Source organism: Bos mutus, unplaced genomic scaffold (assembly GCF_027580195.1).
Source record: "Bos mutus isolate GX-2022 unplaced genomic scaffold, NWIPB_WYAK_1.1 CTG283, whole genome shotgun sequence".
NCBI lineage: Eukaryota > Metazoa > Chordata > Mammalia > Artiodactyla > Bovidae > Bos > Bos mutus.
Genome location: NW_027219780.1, coordinates 120,485 through 140,865, shown reverse-complemented (window position 1 = coordinate 140,865; position 20,381 = coordinate 120,485). Strand labels below are relative to the sequence as shown.

Genomic DNA, 20,381 nt, shown 5'->3' with positions numbered 1-20,381 from the left:
AATGTCTCTGCTTTTTAATATGCTGTCTAGGTTGGTCATAACTTTCCTTCCAAGGAGTAAGTGTCTTTTAATTTCATTGCTGCAATTACCATCTGCAGTGATTTTCAGGCCCAGAAAAATAAAATCAGCCACTGTTTCCACTGTTTCCCCACTATTTGCCATGAAGTGATGGGACCGGATACCATGATCTTAGTTTTCTGAATGTTGAGCTTTAAGCCAGCTTTATCACTCTCCTCTTTCACTTTCATCAAGATGGCCAGTAAGTATGTGGAAAGAAGCTCACCGTTTTGAATTATTATTAGAGAAATGCAAATCAAAACTACAGTGAGGTATATCATGCCATACCAGTCAGAATGGTCATTATTAAAGTAACAGTTGCTGAGGGGGAAAGGAGTAAAGGGACTCCTCCTACACTTCTGGTGGGAATATCAGCTGTCACAGGCATTATGGAAAAGACTATGGAGGTTCCTCAGAAAACTAAAAACAGAATTACCTTATAATCCAGTAATCCCACTCCTGAGCATATATCTGGAGGAAACTATAAATCAAAGGACACATGCATGCCTATGTTCATAGCAAAACTATTCACAATAGCCAAAACATGGAAATAACCTAAATGTCCATAGACAAATGAATAGATAAGAAGATATGATACATATAGACAATGCAATGCCAGTTAGCCATAGGGAAAAAAAAAAAAAAAAGAAAACCATTTGCAAAACTGTGGATGGACCTAGACTTTATCATACTAAGTGAAGTAAGTCAGAAAGAGAAAGACAAATATCATCTATCACTTATACATGGAATGTAAAACATGGCAAAAATGAACCTATCTGCAAAAGAGAAACAGACTCACAGATACAGGGAATAGACTTGGGGTCGCATGGATGGAGGGGTGTGGGAGAGGGATGGACTGGGAATTTGGGGTTAGCAGATGCAAACTATTATGTGTATAATGGACAGACAACAAGGTCCTACAGTATAGTGCAGAGAACTATATTCAATATCCTGAGATAAACCATAATGAAAGAATATAAAAATAATGTATATATGTATATAACTGAGTCACTTTGCTGTACAAATAAATTAACACAATAGTGTAAATCAACTATATTTTAATAAAAACTTAAAAAAATAAATGAACAGAGACACAGGGGTGCTTGAGGACAGAGGGAAGACCACATGTGGACACAGTGCGGTGGGCCATGCCAGCGGCCAGTGAGGAGAGCATGCTCAGCAGAGACCAAAGCTGCCCATGCGCTGAACTTCCAGCCTCAAGAACTCTGAGAGAATCAATTTCCGTTCTCTAAGCACCTCCATGTGTGATAGTTTGCTATAGACTGAATGCTTTTGTCCTCAAAATGCATGCATTAGATCCTAATCCCAGTGTGTTGGTATCAGGAGGTGGGGCCATCAGGAGGGACCAGGTCATGAGGGTGGAGCCTCCATGAAAGGGATTAGTGCCCTGATAAAAGGAACCACACGGCTCCCTCACCTCTGCCACCACGTGAGGCCAGGAATCAGACCCTCACCAGACTGAATCTTTCAGCCCCCTGACTTGGACTTTCCCAGCCTCCAGAACCTTGAGAGATAAACTTCTGTTATTTTTAAGCTATCCAGGCTCTGGTCTCTTTTGAGAACAGCCTGAATATATGCAGCCCCAGCAACTAACACAGGACCTGACAGCGAGAATTTCCAAACAGCTTCTCTCTGCCAAACACACTGCCTCCTCCAGTCGAGTGAGAGGGTAACAGGCAGGAAAGCCAGGGTCTCCAAACAGAGGAAATAGCCTGCAAGTGTCAGACTTTTTATCTCTCTTAAGCGGCAGGAGGAAACAAACTAGTGATATTTTGTCCTTCTCTATACAAATTTAAAAGGAGGTTTCTCTTAAAATACTGTTGCCATAAGCACACCTGGTTTCACCTGAAGTTAACTATTCTCAAACCTAGAGATAACCAATGCCTTTTTCTTATGGAAATGTTTGTCTTCAGCTAAGCTAATATACTACGCATTTACCCCAAACTGTCTTCAAGTCTGCTCTGCCTCTTGGCTCAGAACCTACTTGAAAAACCAGTATGTTATACTCAGATATAGTTCCCCTAATCTATGTAAATGAAACTATTTGTACGGTGGTCTGCCCTTCTTCAAGATTCAAGTTAATCATTTTATGGCCCAGGATAAACCATTTGGTGCCAAGATTATCCCAAAATGCATCTTATTGGGGCCTGGTGCCATTCTGAGTTTTTAGACATTCCTTTCTTTCATTAACAGACTGCTAGTGACTATATAACATCCAGCTGAAGACTAGCAGAAGGGTACTCTTTCTGCTCCCTTCTGATGCCTATGTCAGAAGCTTTCTCTATCTCCTTTATACTTTAATAAAACTTTATTACACAAAAGCTCTGAGCAATCAAGCCTCGTCTCTGGCCCCAGATTGAACTCTTCTCCTCTGGGGACCAAGAATCCCGGTGTCTTTGCGTGATTCAACAACAATCTTTCATGAGGATGTGTCTGCTGTCCTTCTCACAGCCCTGCTTCCTCCTACCCCGACACCTGAGCTTCTACTCTTCCTTCCCCAAAAGAACTGGGTCCTCTTCTCAACTTCCACACACCTATCCAGCCTGCAGGCCCACAGGGCACTTCCAGCCCAGCCCCAGGCACAGGGAGCTTTCCAACTTCAGTGAAAGCCTCCAGCTGCCACTTCTGCTTAGTATTTCCTACCCTATATGGAAACTCTCTAAAGCTTGACTCTTCTGACTTTCCCCAGGTATCTGTCTTAACAAGCTCCATGTAGAAACAGGTTCCTCAGAGGCAGGAATGAGAGCTGGGTGTCCTAGTCTCCCTCATTCAGCGCAGGGTGGTCCTTCCCCTCCTGGCTCAGTGTCCTCCTTGTAAACTAAGAGGTTTTGTGTAGGAACATCTGTAAGGGCATCGATCTCAGTGCACAAGCAGGGAGTTAATAAGTGCAGCTGGAAGGCTCGTTGGCTTTAACAAGGTGAACGACAGCAAGGGAACTAACTGTGGGGTAGATATGGAGGCTGTTTCAGAAAAGTGAATTCGTGAGGCTTACAAAGAGGCCAGTCTAGACTCCACCAGAGGCCTCAGTCAGCGTGTGTTAGGACAGAAAAGCATCAGAGCTGTTCTTCAGGAGTTCTGTGGCCAAGAAAGCACCACTGACAACAAATTCTAGAAACAAAGTGAGAGTCAGGACTTCAAAAGCAAGATACCGAGTTTCAAATTCAAGGTAACCCTACATGAGGGCCTAAGTATTAATTCTAGTAAGGACCCATGAAGCAATGTTAAACACCTGAGTCATAGATGTGAAATAAATCATTTGTAAATTCTAGACTTTATTAAGTATTTCCAAACCAACAGATTAATAAACCAAAAGTCTTTCCATGGAAGCCCTGTGTGGGTACTGAAAATTTCACTTCTAATGTGTCTTCAACACATGATGGAGGAAAAGGATTGGCATCCAGTTATCAGGTTCCCAAGGCCTATTCTCTGATTTTAAAATTTTACACCATCCTTCTTATCCTAAGGTCTGGAAACATCAACTGAAAGTCATGGGGAAATCTGCCATCTATCCCTGACTCCTAAAGCATGGACCCCAGTCTCCTCCACACACTTGAAGCACCTTCTGTATGTTCCTGTCCTGATCTCATCATAATGCAAAACTTCTCTACGATGGCTCTTCTGTGGAGGGAAGAGAGGGAGGGAGGAACACCAGGGCAGAGCGAGCTAAGACTCCTAAAGCACAAAGGATTTCCTGAGCTCTCTTCCTGATCTTTCTCTACAGATACCTGGAAGGCAGAGATCATAGGAAACAGGTGCAAACTCACTGTTCGAACAAATGCCTGCTGACTACTGTGTCCACTGCACTGAGTGGATCGTCCAGGAGGTAGATGTCCGCATTCTGATACATGGCTCTAGAAAACAGAGAGAGATGTCAGGAGAAAATACTTCACACTCTCTGGGTCTCAGCCCTGAATCATGACAGCGTCCAACAACTCCATGTTCATTCCAGGAGCCCAGGGAAGGCAAGATCCTGCTTTACACAGGCCCACCCGGTGAGTTGGGTCTGCATGCTCACATCTACTAGGACCTGTGGAGGAGGAGGGCAGGATGATAAGTGAAACCCCATTTACCTGGCCAGGCTGACCGGGCTTTCTGTCCTGCACTCAGTGGGGTTCCTCCATCTCCTGTGACAGTTAGATCTCCATCCTGCAGAAGCTGCAAATCCTGTATGGAGATAAAAAGGGAAAAAGAATAAGATTTAAGATGTATTCTCCTCTTATCCTAATTTTTCTTTTTTTCACCACACCATGTAGCTTGTGGATCTTAGTTCTTTGACAAGGGACTGAAACCAAAATCTCAGCCATGAGAGCACAAAGCCCTAACCACTGAACCACCAGGAATTCCCATCATCCTAATCCTTTAGCATCAGTTCTTCATACAAATATTTGATGAAGAGCAATGGGAATGTTTCATAGCGACTAAACTATAACCTTGAATAATAACAACAAAAAAAAAAAAAGCCTCTTAGGGTTTCTCATTTGTTTTTATTCTGTAGTTTTTCACAGCTTTTATGCATTTGACCATTTTAATAGATATTTGTTGAGGATTGACTACACATCAGGCACTGTTCTGGACACAATTAATTCAGCCATTGAAAACAAAGACTCAGAGTTTCTTTCCATGGTGGGAGATGGATGATATAGAAAATTAACCTGAGTGCAAGCAAGTACTAAGGATGAGAAGGAAAAGGAAGCTGGCTCAGGGGGATGAAGAGTGAAGGGGGAAGTGAGTCCACACTGGGGTGTGAGGCTGTGCTCAGAGCGGGTGTGAACAGATCTGGGCGTGTGGGAGGGGGCTCAAGCAGACCTGGAGAGGCTGCTCCTCACAGAGGAGGGTGGGTGCAGGGGCGAGATGCCCAAGGGGTTCAGAACCAGAAAGGACACAGGAGAGCAGAGTAAGAAGAGGGGATGAGGGCAGAGACAGAGCAGGAGGAGCCTGGGGTCACTCCAGTAAAAGGTGGAGGTGGGTGACAGATCTGAAGTTTTTAAAGAATCATACCTGTGCTTTATGGAAACAGGGGATGAGTGAGGGTGAATACAAGTGAGAAGGCTACTGGAATAATCTAGGTGAGAGATGACCATGGTCAGGACCAGAGTGGGAGCAGCAGGAATGGAGAGACAGGGTCATATTCCAGACCCAGTTGGATGGTGGAGTCTGTAAGACCTGCTGCCAGGATAAGCATCAGTCATAAGAGAAGAGGACTGTGGTATCTGGGACATGAGGAAGGGGAAGGACAGGGTCTCCATTTACTGAGTTGGGGAAGATGTTGGATGCAGGTTTAGGGGACTTTGCTCACGGACAAGCTGAGATGACCTCTCAGTGATGTCATGTTGCAGTTGTACATGCAGGTGTGAGGGTCAGTGTTAGAGACACAGGTGTGAGAGCTGGTGGCCCAGGCTGGTGAAGGCACAGTATTTATTTGATCTTAAATTACCAGTTTTGCTGATCTTGGTCTCTACTTCTCACTTTCAGAGAAGTAATAACACCTGACCTGTGTTTTCATAGTGATACTTAAGGCAAGTCATAGAGCGACAGACAAAAGCTATACAATAAATGGAACACGTGTGTGCATGCGGCGTGTCACACACACACACACACACACACACACCCAAGGTGGGCAAGAAAAACTAAAGGGAAACAGTGTATTCAAGGAACACAGAGCAAATCAGCTAAACTAAGTAGATGCTTGCCCATGGAAGCAGATAACATTCAAAGTTAAGAAGGATATGAAGCTTTGATTTGAGGATCAGGCAATCTATCACAAGTTTTATTTGAATATTACTTAAGAAATAAATAGAAAAAATCAGTCTATTTTCTCCAGAGTACCTGGTGAAATTAAAAAAAAAAAAAAAAGATGACAAGAACATCACCAAAATCACAAGATAACAATTAGATTTAAGTTACAGTTATTATATTAGAAATTTTAGACTACCTATAATTATCACTGGACAAACCCTGGCATAGACAAAGCAGCAGCACTCATTTCTTTTTCTCTACTGCAGCAAATCTGGGAGGAAGCAAGTGCCACACTTGAGTCTCCATGATAAACAAGTCCTTTGATCTCCTAGGTCTCACTTCCCTCTTCTATAGAATGTGCTGTAGAAACAAGAGTCACTAAACTCAAGGATGCTGTGAGAATGTAAAGAAGTGTATGAACACCTTTCATAAATGAAAAGAGGATAGGAATTGACAACTTCCTATTGGTGACTGGTCACACTCCTAGTAAAGAGAGAAACTGAGACTCAATCCTTGAGCCTTCTGACTCCTTGAGCCTTCATAACTCCTCCTTCATAACTCCGAGTTATGTCATCAGCCTGAATTGATGTTGCAAATTTGATTATTTCATATCTCCTATTTTCTTACAGAAAAGTCTTCAGCTCAATGAACTCAGAGGTTTACTTCAATTCAGTTCACTTCAGTCACTCAGTTGTGTCCTACTCTTCGTGACCCCATGGACTGCAGCACACCAGGCTTCCATGTCCATTACCAACTCCTGGAGTTTACTCAAACTCATGTCCATGGAGTTGATGATGCCATCCAACCATCTCATCCTCTGTCATCCCCTTCTCTTAGTGCTTTCAATCTTTCCCAGCATGAGGGTCTTTTCCAATGAGTCAGTTCTTTGCATCAGGTGGCCAAGTATTGGGTTCCAGCTTCAGCACCAGTCCTTCCAATGAATATTCAGGACTGATTTCCTTTAGGATAGACTGGTTGGATCTCCTTGCAGTCAAGGGACTCTCAAGAGTCTTCTCAACACTACAGTTCAAAAGCATCAATTCTTCAGCACTCAGCTTTCTTTATAGGCCAACTCTCATATCTCACATGACTATTGCAAAAACCATAGCTTTTACTAGACAGACCTTTGTCAGCTAAGTAATGTCTCTGCCTTTTAATATGTTGTCTAGGTTGGTCATAGCTTTTCTTCCAAGAAGCAAGTATCTTTTAATTTCATGGCTGCAGTCACCATCTACAGTGATTTTGGAGCCCACCCCCCACACACACACACAAAATAAAGTCTTTCACTGTATCCATTGTTTCCCCATCTATTTGCCATGAAGTGATGGGACCACATGCCATAATCTTAGTTTTTGAATGTTCAGTTTTAAGCCAACCTTTTCAACTCTCCTCTTTCACTTTCATCAAGAGGCTCTTTAGTTCTTTGCTTTCTGCCATAAGGGTGGTGTCATCTGCATATCTGAAGTTATTGATACTTCTCCCGCAATCCTGATTCCAGTTTGTGCTTCATCCAGCCCGCATTTCTCATGATATACTCTGCATAGAAGTTAAACAAGCAGGATGACAATATACAGCCTTGACATACTCCTTTCCCTATTTGGAACCAGTCCATTGTTCCGTGTCCAGTTCTAGCTGTTGCTTCTTGACCTGCATACAGATTTCTCAGGAGGCATGTCAGGTGGTCTGGTATTCCCATCTCTTTCAGAATTTTCCACAGCTTGTGATCCACACAGTGAAAGGCTTTGGTGTAATCAATAAAGCAGAGTAGAAGTTTTTCTGGAACTCTCTTGTTTTCTATGATCCACTAGATGTTGGCAATTTAATCTCTAATTCTTCTGCCTTTTCCTAAATCCAGCTTGAATATCTGGAATTTCACAGTTCATGTACTGTTGAAGCCTGGCTTGGAAAATTTTGAGTATTACTTTACTAGCATGTGAAACAAGTGCAATTGTGCGGTAGTTTGAACATTCTTTGGCGTTGCCTTTCTTTGGAATTGTACTGAAAACTGACCTTTTACTTCAATTTGACCTAGTTTAATACATCTAGTTGTTATTGACATATGTAATACAAAAATTTTTGCTTTTTTAAAACTTATTTGTCCTCCAAAATTAGGCAGATATGAGCATAGGGAGAAATATAAGCAGAAATCTTTATTATATGTATATGTAATTAAGTATGGATGAATGAAGACAAATAGGCTATAATAGAAACAATGACCACCATTAACTGAAAGCATTTCACAGGCATGGCCTATAGCCTTACAGTAATCCCACCCCCCCCACTTAATAATGAAGAAACTGAGATAAACACCTGGAGCTACTACCAAGGACTGTTTCTCTCCAAATATCAAGCCTTTTCCATTGCACATGCAATGGAATATTCAGGCCAAAATAACTCTGTATATTCAGGCCAAAATAACTCTTAAGACACTACTATCATGAAACTATCTTATGTCCATCCACTGACACGTGGATTCCACAAGGAGACAAGCACAGGATCATAATTCATTAAGCGGTTCCCAGGTGTTGCAAAGACCTTGCTGACCCCTTTGCTGGTTGCTAATCACAGTCATAGGCAATGTTTCAGAGCAGCAATAAAACCTCTTGGAAACCCTCTGACTCATGGTCCTTACTTTGCTGCAGAAATGTCAGATGGCCAGACAGGTAACAGGGTGTGTCCAAAGTGATAGTGGGCATGTGATGAACTGAGGTCAGGACCCCTCTCAGCTTCTCCTCCACCTGGGCCTCCTTCCTGCCAAGGAGGGAATGGGCACGAGGGGCCCCAACTCTATGTCCCAACCACACAGAGAACAGGAGACCAGTTCATGTTTATAAATGTTCCGTCACATACAGAAGAATCACTGTGCAGGCCAGTCCTTCAGGGGCCCTTCCCACAAGAGCCTGCTGCACAGACCCTGAGGGTGGGTGAAGCCCTGGACACTGTCCACATTACCATTCTTGTCACCCCACGTGGCTGTGAGAAAGCATCAGCTCCTGGGGAAAATGCTGAACAGCAGCCGCTGTCCTGCTCTTGTCCTCCTGAAGAACCTGCTCTTTTGCAGAGATGCTCAAATGTGGGGAGAAAGACAAGGCTGAGCTTCACCAGAAAGGCAAGGTCATAAAAGAAACACCCACACACTGGTCTGGGTCTCTGGAGTCTGATCTGGGCATCAGGAGGTTGACAGGACTAAGGTAAAGAGGAAACACCTGAAATCTGTTTATTCCACACCCCACTTGCCACTTTCATGCATCATCTGCTTTTTAAAAGTTCTTTCTTTTAAACTTCCTAAAGACAGCACAGCACCGTGGTCAATCATGGAGTCTAGAGTTGTACAGAAAAGGATCTGAACTTGAGCTCCAAACGTTAAGGACAGCTGTTTCAATTCCCAAGTTTTAGCTTTACCAACAAACAATGAGGGATTTAACATCAAGGACACTCACAAAGAATAATTTACCTTCTTATGTGTGTTCTCACACATGGATGAGAGAGAAAAATGAATTGCATGTACACTCTGAAAAAACGGGAGCTGCTATTCTCACTGTTTCACATTTGCTTCCCCTTTTCTTATGCAGTATTTGTAATGTAGTGTTAGTTGCTCAGTTGCGTCTGACGTTCGATTCCAGGGACTGTAGCCCACCAGGCTCCTCTGTCCATGGGATTCTCCCAGACAAGAATGCTGGAGGGGATTCCATTCCCTTCTCCAGGGATCTTCCCGACCCAGGTATTGAACCTGGGTCTCCCATATTGCAGGCAGATCCTTTACCATCTGAGCCATCAGCAAAGTCCGAATATTTGCTATGCTATTGTTTTTTACTTTTGATTGTGCCATGTGACATCTAGAATCTTAGTTTGCTGACCAGGATCGAACTCATGTCCCCTGCATTGAGTGCACAGAGTTTTAACCACTGGACCATCACAAAACAAACACCATTTAATATAAATCCAGTTCACTCCTGCTTCCTTTGATTCTGTAACCAGGAAGGGTTAATTTTGAATTCATACTGATCTATTTTTGTGATGTTAACCCTTATCTTGCTGCTTTTGTTATTGTAATAACAACAATCCTGCCCACCTCTGAAGGGTTATAAGGAAGTGAAAGTAACACATCCCCTGCCTGAGGCTTGCTGCTTTATGAGATACTTGCAAGAATTAAATGGTCTTATTACTTTGTTTCCTTGCCTCCTCCTATCTCTTATCCATAAAGAACCTGGCAAACAGGCCCCGACAAAATGGTTATTTTGAGGTGCTAGCCTGTCATCTTCTCGGTCAGCTGACTCCCGGAATAAACTCCCTTCCTTGTCTGATTGCACTCATCTCACATGCTAGCAAAGTAATGCTCAAAATCCTCCAAGCCAGGCTTCAACAGTACATGAACTGTGAATATCCATATGTTGAAGCTGGATTTAGAAAAGGCAGAGGATCCAGAGACCAAATTGCCAACATTCATTGGATCGTCAAAAAGCAAGAGAGTTCCAGAAAAACATTGACTTCTGCTTATTGACTATACCAAAGCCTTTGACTGTGTGGATCACAATAAACTGTGGAAAATTCTGAAAGAGATGGGAATACCAGACCACCTGACCAGCCTCTTGAGAAATCTGTATGCAGATCAAGAAGCAACAGTTAGAACTGGACATGGAACAACAGATTGGTTCCAAATAGGGAAAGGAGTACGTCAAGACTGTATACTGTCCCCTGCTTATTTAACTTATATGCAGAGTACATCATGAGAAATGCCAGGCTGGATGAAGCACAAGCTGGAATCAAGATTGCCAGGAGAAATATCAATAACTTCAGATATGCAGATAACACTACCTTTATGGCAGAAAGCAAAGAGGAACTAAAGAGCCTCTTGATGAAAGTGAAAGAGGAGAGTGAAAAAGTTGGCTTAAAACTGAACATTCAAAAACTAAGATTATGGCATGTGGTCCCATCACTTCATGGCATGTAGATGGGGAAACAATGGAATCAGACCGACTTTATTTTTGGACTCCAAAATCCCTGTAGATGGTGCCTGCCACCATGAAATTAAAAGACACTTGCTCCTTGGAAGGAAAGTTATGACCAACCTAGACAGCATATTAAAAAGGAGAGACATTGCTGACAACGGTATGGCTACTCAAAGCTATGGTTTTCCAGCAGTCATGTATGGATGTGAGAGTTGGACTATAAAGAAAGTTGAGTGCTGAAAAGTTGATGCTTTTGAACTGTGGTGTTGGAGAAGACTTTTGAGAGTCCCTTAGCCTGCAAGGAGATCCAACAAGTCCATCCTAAAGGAGATCAGTCCTTTAGGATTGAACACTTCAATGAGTGTTCATTGGAAGGACTGATGTTGAAGCTGAAACTCAATACTTTGGCCACCTGATGCAAAGAACTGACTCATTTGATAAGATCCTGATGCTGAGAAATATTGAAGGTGGGAGGAGAAGGGGACAACAGAGGATGAGATGGTTGGATGGCATCACCGACTCAATGGACATGAGTCTGTCAGGAGTTAGTGATGGACAGGGAGGCCTGGCATGCTGCAGTCCATGGGGCTGCAAAGAGTCAGTGACTGAACTGAACTGAACTGTCTCCACATCTCATCTCGGATTTGCTAGCCCACTGCGTAGTGAGCAAAGCGAGCTTGGACTCAGTAGCAGTATCATTTCCACAAAAGCACAATCTCCCATCAACAACAATCCAGGAGAAAGAAGGGTTTCCCTGGTGGCTCAGCTGGTAAAGAATCCACCTGGGTTCGATCCTGGATGGGAAGATCCCTTGAGAAGGGAAAGCACAATCTCCCATCAACAACAATCCAGGAGAAAGAAGGGTTTCCCTGGTGGCTCAGCTGGTAAAGAATCCACCTGGGTTGATCCTGGATGGGAAGATCCCCTGAGAAGGGAATGGTTACCCACTCCAGTATTTTGGCCTGGAGAATTCCATGGACTGTATAGTCCATGGGGTCACAAAGAGTGAGACACAAGACCATTAAACAAGTGATTATGTTCTGTTCATACCATCATAAAATGCTACTCACCTGATACAATCTATGATGTGCAAGCCACTATTCAAGCAAAATTACTAATGCCTCACCAAGTGAGTTTGGAGCCTTCAACACCATACCTTTGAAAGTCCTTTCGCAGCTTTTCCCTCACAGTATAAAATAACAGACTGCACTGAATAGGCCTGGGGAGGGCAAGCCCTTCAACACTGTATTACTCATAGATTTTTGTAACTCAAGAGAGTAAATACAGTATTTATCAGTATTTAGTTTTTCTTTGTTTTTGCCAAATTATATTCTTTTTTTTTTTTTTTCTTCCAATTTTATTTTATTTTTAAACTTTACATAATTGTATTAGTTTTGCCAAATATCAAAATGAATCTGCCACAGGTATACATGTGTTCCCATCCCGAACCCCCTCCCTCCAACCTCCCCACACCATCCCTCCGCCAAATTATATTCTATTAACAGGTAAATACTCAATATGTCAGCAAATTTGGAAAACTCAGCAGTGGCCACAGGACTGGAAAAGGTCAATTTTCATTCCAATCCCAAAGAAAGCCAATGCCAAAGAATGCTCAAACTACTGCACAATTGCACTCATCTCACACGCTAGTAAAGTAATGCTCAAAATTCTCCAAGCCAGGCTTCAGCAATATATGAACCGTGAACTTCCTGATGTTCAAGCTGGTTTTAGAAAAGGCAGAGGAACCAGAGATCAAATTGCCAACATCCGCTGGATCATGGAAAAAGCAAGAGAGTCCCAGAAAAACATCTACTTCTGCTTTTTTGACTAGCCAAAGCCTTTGACTGTGTGGATCACAATAAACTGTGGAAAATTCTTCAAGAGATGAGAATACCAGACCACCTGATCTGCCTCTTGAGAAATTTGTATGTAGGTCAGGAAGCAACAGTTAGAACTGGACATGGAACAACACACTGGATCCAAATAGGAAAAGGAGTAGGTCAAGGCTGTATATTGTCACCCTGCTTATTTAACTTATATGCAGAGTACATCATGAGAAACGCTGGGCTGGAAGAAGCACAAGTTGGAATCAAGATTGCCGAGAGAAATATCAATAACCTCAGATATGCAGATGACACCACCCTTATGGCAGAAAGTGAAGAGGAACTAAAAAGCCTCTTGATGAAAGTGAAAGTAGAGAGGAAAAAGTTGGCTTAAAGCTCAACATTCAGAAAACAAAGATCATGGCATCCGGTCCCATCACTTCATGGGAAGTAGATGGGAAACAGTGGAAAGTGTCAGACTGTAATTTTTGGGCTCCAAAATTACTGCAGATGGTGACTACAGCCATGAAATTAAAATACATTTACTCTTTGGAAGGAAAGTTATGACCAACATAGATAGCATATTCAAAAGCAGAGACATTACTTTGCCAACAAAGGTTCGTCTAGTCAAGGCTATGGTTTTTCCTGTGGTCATGTATGGATGTGAGAGTTGGACTGTGAAGAAGGCTGAGCGCCGAAGAATTGATGCTTTTGAACTGTGGTGTTGGAGAAGACTCTTGAGAGTTCCTTGGACTGCAAGGAAATCCAACCAGTTCATTCTGAAGGAGATCAGCCCTAGGATTTCTTTGAAAGGAATGATGCTAAAGCTGAAACTCCAGTACTTTGGCCACCTCATGCGAAGAGTTGACTCATTGGAAAAGACTCTGATGCTGGGAGGGATTGGGGGCAGGAGGAGAAGGGGACGACAGAGGATGAGATGACTGGATGGCATCACTGACTTGATGGACGTGAGTCTGGGTGAACTCCGGGAGTTGGTGATGGACAGGGAGGCCTGGCGTGCTGTGATTCATGGGGTCTCAAAGAGTCAGACACAACTGAGTGACTGAACTGAACTGAACAGGTAAATTCATTTTTCACCATCCATCCACCAATTTTATCTAAATTCCAACACAGAGTTTTGTCTTGCCATTTTCTGTAAACTCAATGCTATTTTTGAAAACAATCTCTCCCCAGTGAAATAAGAATTAATATGAAATGTTAAAACATGCTATTTCCTTTAAATAAGAATAAGTCAAAACCAAGTGAAGAAAGAAACCTAGAGACTGAAAGGGACCAAGGAAGAACCAGCCAAGGGGGCAGACCTCATGTGGAGTCTGATTCAAACCAATGGTGAAGATTTCTCAGTGAGATGATTAGAACAGGTAAACACTGCCTAAAAGGTTGATAATATTGAGGAATTGGGGTTATTTTTCAGGTGAAATAATGTGTCTTTTCAAAGGCTTTTCTTAGTAAAATGTTTTTGTGTTAGTTGCTCATTCATGTTTGACTCTGCAACTCCATGGACTATAGCCCCAGGTTCCTCTATTCACAGAATTCTCCAGGCAATCTACTCCAGGGTGGGTAGCCATTCTTTCTCCAGTCAATTTTCCCATGTCAGAAATCAAACCCATTTCGCCTGCATTGAAGCCGGTTCTTTACCATCTGAGCCACCAGGAAGCTTTACCAGTCAACTAATCTGGAGGTCTAAGATCTGCTTTAGAATAATCTGGGGTGGCGGGTGGGGCTGGCATGGAGCAAGAGTAGAGATTCAGCAAGACTGGCCACCAGCTGAACCTGGCTGAAGCTTGGGATGGGTACACGGGGTTTGTTACACTGTGCTCTCTAATTTTAGAAATTTTCATAATTGTAAACAAAGAATTTAAAAGTGAATGACACTTCACAAAATGAAACAATCAGCCCCCAAAGAACAGCATTCTGTGAGTGTCCTTATGACTTCAGGATTGAACAGTAACATATATGCCTGCATTCTTACCCAGGAGACCACCATAAATATTAAGCAACACTGAATGATGTTTCAAACTTTGAAAAAAAAAAAAGAACTTTTAACAAACCTTACAGTTTAAACCAATGTTATCATTATTTGAAATTCTACTACATGCAACTCAAAAGTCATTACTCACCTCTTCCAAAGCACAAGCCCTTATTACTTCTTCATACCATTCTTTTTCATATTTCTTCCCAAATAAAATGTTACTCCTCACAGTCCCTGGAAACACCCATGGCTGCTGAGAAACATATGCGATCCTCCCTTGCACGCTGACCTTCCCCTGGCTCAGGGCAGCTCTCCCAGCAGAGTACGTAATAGTGATGACTGAAACAGACAGCAACACACACATGTGAACAGGGTGCACTCAGGACAGAACAAGCCCATGCAGCATAGCCAACCCGCCCTGGTGCTTCATAAACAATAGAATCCTTGTTTTGGAACAGGATAAAGTACAGCCCTGGAAGTTTGGACAAAAGCAATTGTAAATAACACTATTGGTCAATGTAAATGAATGGTTGATAAAATATATTAATAAAATACTACAACAATCTCCTCTGCCCAAGAGGAGACCCCAAATGAAGTACTACATTCAGGAAAAACTAAGAATGTTTAACAATCTTAACTAGCAAAGCAGCCCAGCAGAATGTGTATTTCACGCACATGATGTTTAATGCAGCTGTTCCTGCATCTGGGTATCCTTCACTTGACAAACACTTGTTCTTAAAAGCTATGTGTGAAGAATATATCCAAAAATTATTACTTAAATGAACTCTAAAGTGAGTTGTATCTAAAGAGCAAAAGTCCATCATAGAGGAAATCATCACCCTCTCATGTACCCATCTCACGTTTAGGTTTCTGTATTTTGTTGTTTCACAACACAGGAAACTAATGCAAGTGCACATGTCCTTCAAATCTCTTGTAACACACAGAAGTGACATATCTGTGTTTATACCACCAGTGTGCTCACCACACTGGGCTGAGATAATCTGCCTGCATTATCTGTCCTGGCCTGGAATCCAGTTGTCTTTGGACGGCAGACCTGTCAGGGTTTTGCTCATGTCTGTATCTTTAGCTCCAGCACATGGCTGCACATTCACTATACATGCACTGACAGAATCAAGTCAAGTCACGTGAGGCAATCCTCAGAGCTTCCCAGAAGAGCCTTTATCACCTCCAGACTTCCTGCAGGGGCCACTGTTACAAAAAGAAGTCCCCATTGTCTCCATCCATCCTAAACAGCTGTCACGTCAATAATTTCCTTTACTGAGACGTCCAAACTCCCAACAATGGTTCCCAGCTGTGCAACATGAAGCACCACAAAGGGAAACTCTGTGTGTTTATCAAGATTTACTTGCCATGAAACCTTCTTGCAAAACTAATAGTCCATGAAACACACCTAGAGAGACGCTATTCTAGACACACTCAATTCAAACTGAGTCATACTCGGCTCTGGGCTCCACTCTGAGGATTGAACAGGGGCTGTGGAATTGCATCAAGCTGACAAAAGGCATCACAACTTACCTTTCCTGCGCCCACAGGTCCAATCACAGCTAACAGTTCACCAGGTCTGACAGTAAATGAAAGGCCTTGTAGGGTTGGGGTCTCTGATGTCTACAAATTAAATTTCATAAAAATGTGCACATTTCAATAAAATAACATATATTACTTCAGAAAGTAGAGAAAATAATGTTATAGTCATTGATAAGCTAATGTAATTCACATTTTTCTTCTTCCTATTTTAAGATACTATGTTCTAGAAGCCTTTATATCCAATCATACATATCTCTTTGGGGTTTAAATAGTTTTAGTTGCCTTTAACAAGGCACATTCTTTTATCAGATTTCCGTAAGGACATAGCTGTAGACACCCACAGAATGTAAGTAGTAGAAACAGCAAGGCATCTGCCTTAAATGCAAACTGAATGATACACATGAGATTATTAAAATAATGTACTTTATAGGACATTCGGGAGGGGGCGGTTAATCACTTATACGTTTTCATCATAAACCTTGGCTTTAACTGTCTCATTCAACTCCAAAAGGTGGCAGCATAAGTTCCTGGCATGCCTTTGATATTTTTCAGTGGCTCTGTCATGTCTGAATCTTTGAGACCATATGGACTGCAGCATACCAGGCTTCCCTGTCCTTCACTACTTCCCAGAACTTGCTCAAACTCATGTCCACTGAGTCAGTGATGCCATTCAACTATCTCATCCTCTGTCATCCCCTCCTCCTCCTGCCTTCAATCCTTCCAGCATCAGGATCTTTTCTAAAGAGTCAGTTCTTCGCATCAGGTGGCCAAGTATTGAGCTTCAGCAGCAGTACTTCTAGTGAATATTCAGGATTGATTTCCTTAAGGATTTACTTGTTTGATCTTCTTGCAGTCCAAGGGACTCTCAAGAGTCTTCTCCAACACCACAGTTTAAAAGCATCAATCCTTTGATGTTCAACCTTCTTTCTGGTCCAACTCTAACATCCATCCATGACTACTGGAAAAACCATAGCTTTGACTGTACAAAACTTTGTTGGCAAATTAATGTCTCTGCTTTTTAATATGCTGTCTAGGTTGGTCATAGCTTTTCTTTTAAGGAGCAAGCATCTATTAATTTTGTGGGTGCAGTCACCATCTGCAGTGATTTTGGAGCCCAAGAAGATAAAGGCTGTCACTGTTTCCATTGTTTGCCCATCTACTTGCCATGAGTTGATGAGACCAGATGCCAGGATCTTTGTTTTTTTGAACGTTGAGTTTTCAGCCAACTTTTTCAGTCTCCTCTTTCACTTTCATCAAGAGGCTCTTTAGTTCCTCTTTGCTTTCTACCATAAGGATGGTCTTTTCTGCACATTTGAGGTTATTGATAATTCTCCCACAATCTTGATTCTAGCTTGTGGTTCATCCAACCCAGGATTTTTCATGATGAACCCTGCATAGAAGTTAAATAAGCAGGGTGACAACATATACCTTGACATACTCCTTTCCCAATTGGCAATCAGTTGCTTGTTCCATGTCTGGTTCTAAGTGTTGCTTCTGACCTGCATACAGATGTTACAGGAGGCAGGTAAGGTGGTCTAGCATTCCCATTTCTTTAAGAATTTTCCAAAGTTTGTTGTGATCCACACAGTCAAAGGCTTTAGCATTGTTAATGAAGCAGATGTTTTTCTGGAATTCTCTTGCTTTTCTATGATCTAATGGATGTTGGCAATTTAATCTCTGGTTCCTCTGCTTTTTCTAAACCCAGTTTGAACATCTGCAAGAGTTCTCCATTCACACACTGTTGAAGCCTAGCTTGGAGAAGTTTGAGCATTTCTTCACTTGCATGTGAAGTGAGTGCAATTGTGTAGTAGTTTGAACATTCTTTGGCATTGCCCTTCTTTTGGATTGAATGAAAACTGACCTTTGCCAGTCCTGTGGCTCCTGCTGAGTTTCCCATATTTGCTGGCATATTGAATAAAGCACTTTAACAGCATTATCCTTTAGGATTTTAAATACCTCAGCTGAATTTCATCACCTCCACTAGGTTTGTTCCTAGTGATGCCTCCTAAAGACCATTTAACTTTTATTCCAGGATGTCTGGCTCTGGTGAGTGATCACACCATTGTGGTTATCTGGGTCATTAAGATTTTTTTTTTTTTTTTTGTATAGTTCTTCTAAGTTCTGTTCTTAATATCTTTTGCTTCTGTTATGTCCATACATTTCTGTCCCTTATTGTGCCCATCTTTGCATGAAATGTTCCTTGGTATCTCTAATTTTCTTGAAGAGATCTCTAGTCTTTCTCATTCTATTGTTTTCCTCTATTTTTTTGAATTGTTCACTTAGAAAGGCATTCTTATCTCTCCTTGCTCTTCTTTGGAACTCTGCATTCAGATGGGTATATATTTCCTTTCCTCCTTTGCCTTTAGCTTGTCTTCTTTTCTCAGCTATTCGTAAGGCCTCCTCAGACAAGCATTTTGCCTTTTTGCATTTCTTTTTCTTGGGGATGATTTTGATCACTGCCTCCTGTACAATGTTACCAAAAAGTGAAGTCACTCAGTCGTGTCCGACTCTTTTGCAACCCTGTGGACTGTAGCCCACCAGGCTCCTCTGTCCATGGGATTCTCCAGGCAAGAATACTGGAATAGGTTCCCATTTCCTTCTACAGGGGGATCTTCTCGACCCAGGGATGGAACCCAGGTCTCCCACATTGCAGGCAGATGCTTTAACCTCTGAGCCACCAGGAAAGTTACAAATCTCTGTCCATAGTTCTTCAGGCACTCTATCAGATCTAATCCCTTGAATCTATTTCTCACTTCCACCGTATAATTGTAAGGGACTTGATTTAGGTCATATCTGAATGGCCTAATGGTTTTCCCTAGTTTCTTCAATTTAAGCCTGAATTTTGCAATAAGGAGTTCACCATCTGAGCCACAGTCAGCTCCTGTCTTGTTTTTGCTGACTATACAGAGCTTCTCCACATTTGACTGCAAATAATATAATCAATTGATTTCAGTATTGACCATCTAGTAATGTCCATGTGTAGATTATTCTCTTGTGTTGTTGGAAGAGGATGTTTGCTATGACCAGTGAGTTCTCTTGTCAAAACTCTCTTACCCTTTCCCTGCTTCATTTTGTACTCCTAGACCAAACTTTCCTGTTACTCCAGGTATCTCTTGATTTCCTACTTTTGCATTCCAGTTCCTATGATGAAAAAAAAAAAAAAATTTTTTTTTTTTTTTTTAATGTTAGTACTACATATAGGTCGTCATAGAACTGTTTAACTTCAGCTTCTTCAGCATTACTGGTTGGGGTACAGACTTGGATTACTGTGATATTGAATGGTTTGTCTTGAAATCAAACAGAAGATCATTTCATTGTTTTTGATATTGCATCCAATTACTGCATTTTTTACTTTTCTATTGACTATGAGGGCTATGGGCTTCCCTGGTGGCTCAGATGGTTAAGTGCCTGCCTGAAATGTGGGATACTTGGGTTTGATACCCAGATCAGGAAGACCACATGCAGAAGGAAATGGCAATCCACCCAGGACTCCTGCTTGGAAAATTCCATGGATGGAGGAGCCTGGTGGGCTACAGTCCATGGGGTTGCAAAAGAGTTGGACATGACTGACTGACTTCACTTCACTTCACTTCATGAGGGCTACTCCATTTCTTCTAAGGGATTCTTGCCCACAGTAGTAGATATAATGGTCATCTGAATTAAATTCACCCATTCCAGTCCATTTTAGTTCGCTGATTCTTAAACTGTTGTTCACTCGTCATCTCCTATTTGACCACTTCCAATTTACCTTGGTTCATGGACCTAACATTCCAGGTTCCTAAGCAATACTGTTATTTACAGCATCGAAGTTTAATTTCACCACCAGATACATCCACAGCTGGGCATTATTTCCTCTTGGCCCAGCCTCTTCATTCCTTCTCAAGTTATTTCTCCACTGATCTCCAGTAGCATATTGGCCACCTACCAACCTGGGAAGTTCGCCTTTCAGTGTCATTTCTTATTTTGCCATTTCATACTGTTCATGGGGTTCTCAAGGAAAGAATACTGAAGTGGTTTACCATTCCCTTCTCCAGTGGACCACTCTCTGTCAGAACTCTCCACCATGACCCATCCATCTTGGGTGGCCATACACGGCAGAGCTCATAGTTTCATTGAGTTAGACAAGGCTGTGTTCCACATGATCAGTTTGGTTATTTTTCTGTGAATGTGGTTTTTATTCTGTCTTCCTCTGATGGATGAGGTTAAGAGGCTTGTGGAAGCTTACTGGTGGGAGGGAGTGGCTGTGGGGAATCTAGG

The 20,381-nt window shown here is 42.1% G+C and overlaps 1 pseudogene; it reads right to left on the bottom strand.

Annotated features, from left to right (window-relative positions):
- The window catches only part of LOC102282609 (ATP-binding cassette sub-family C member 4-like), a 156,938-nt pseudogene that overhangs the window by 101,558 nt on the left and 34,999 nt on the right, over nucleotides 1-20,381 (bottom strand).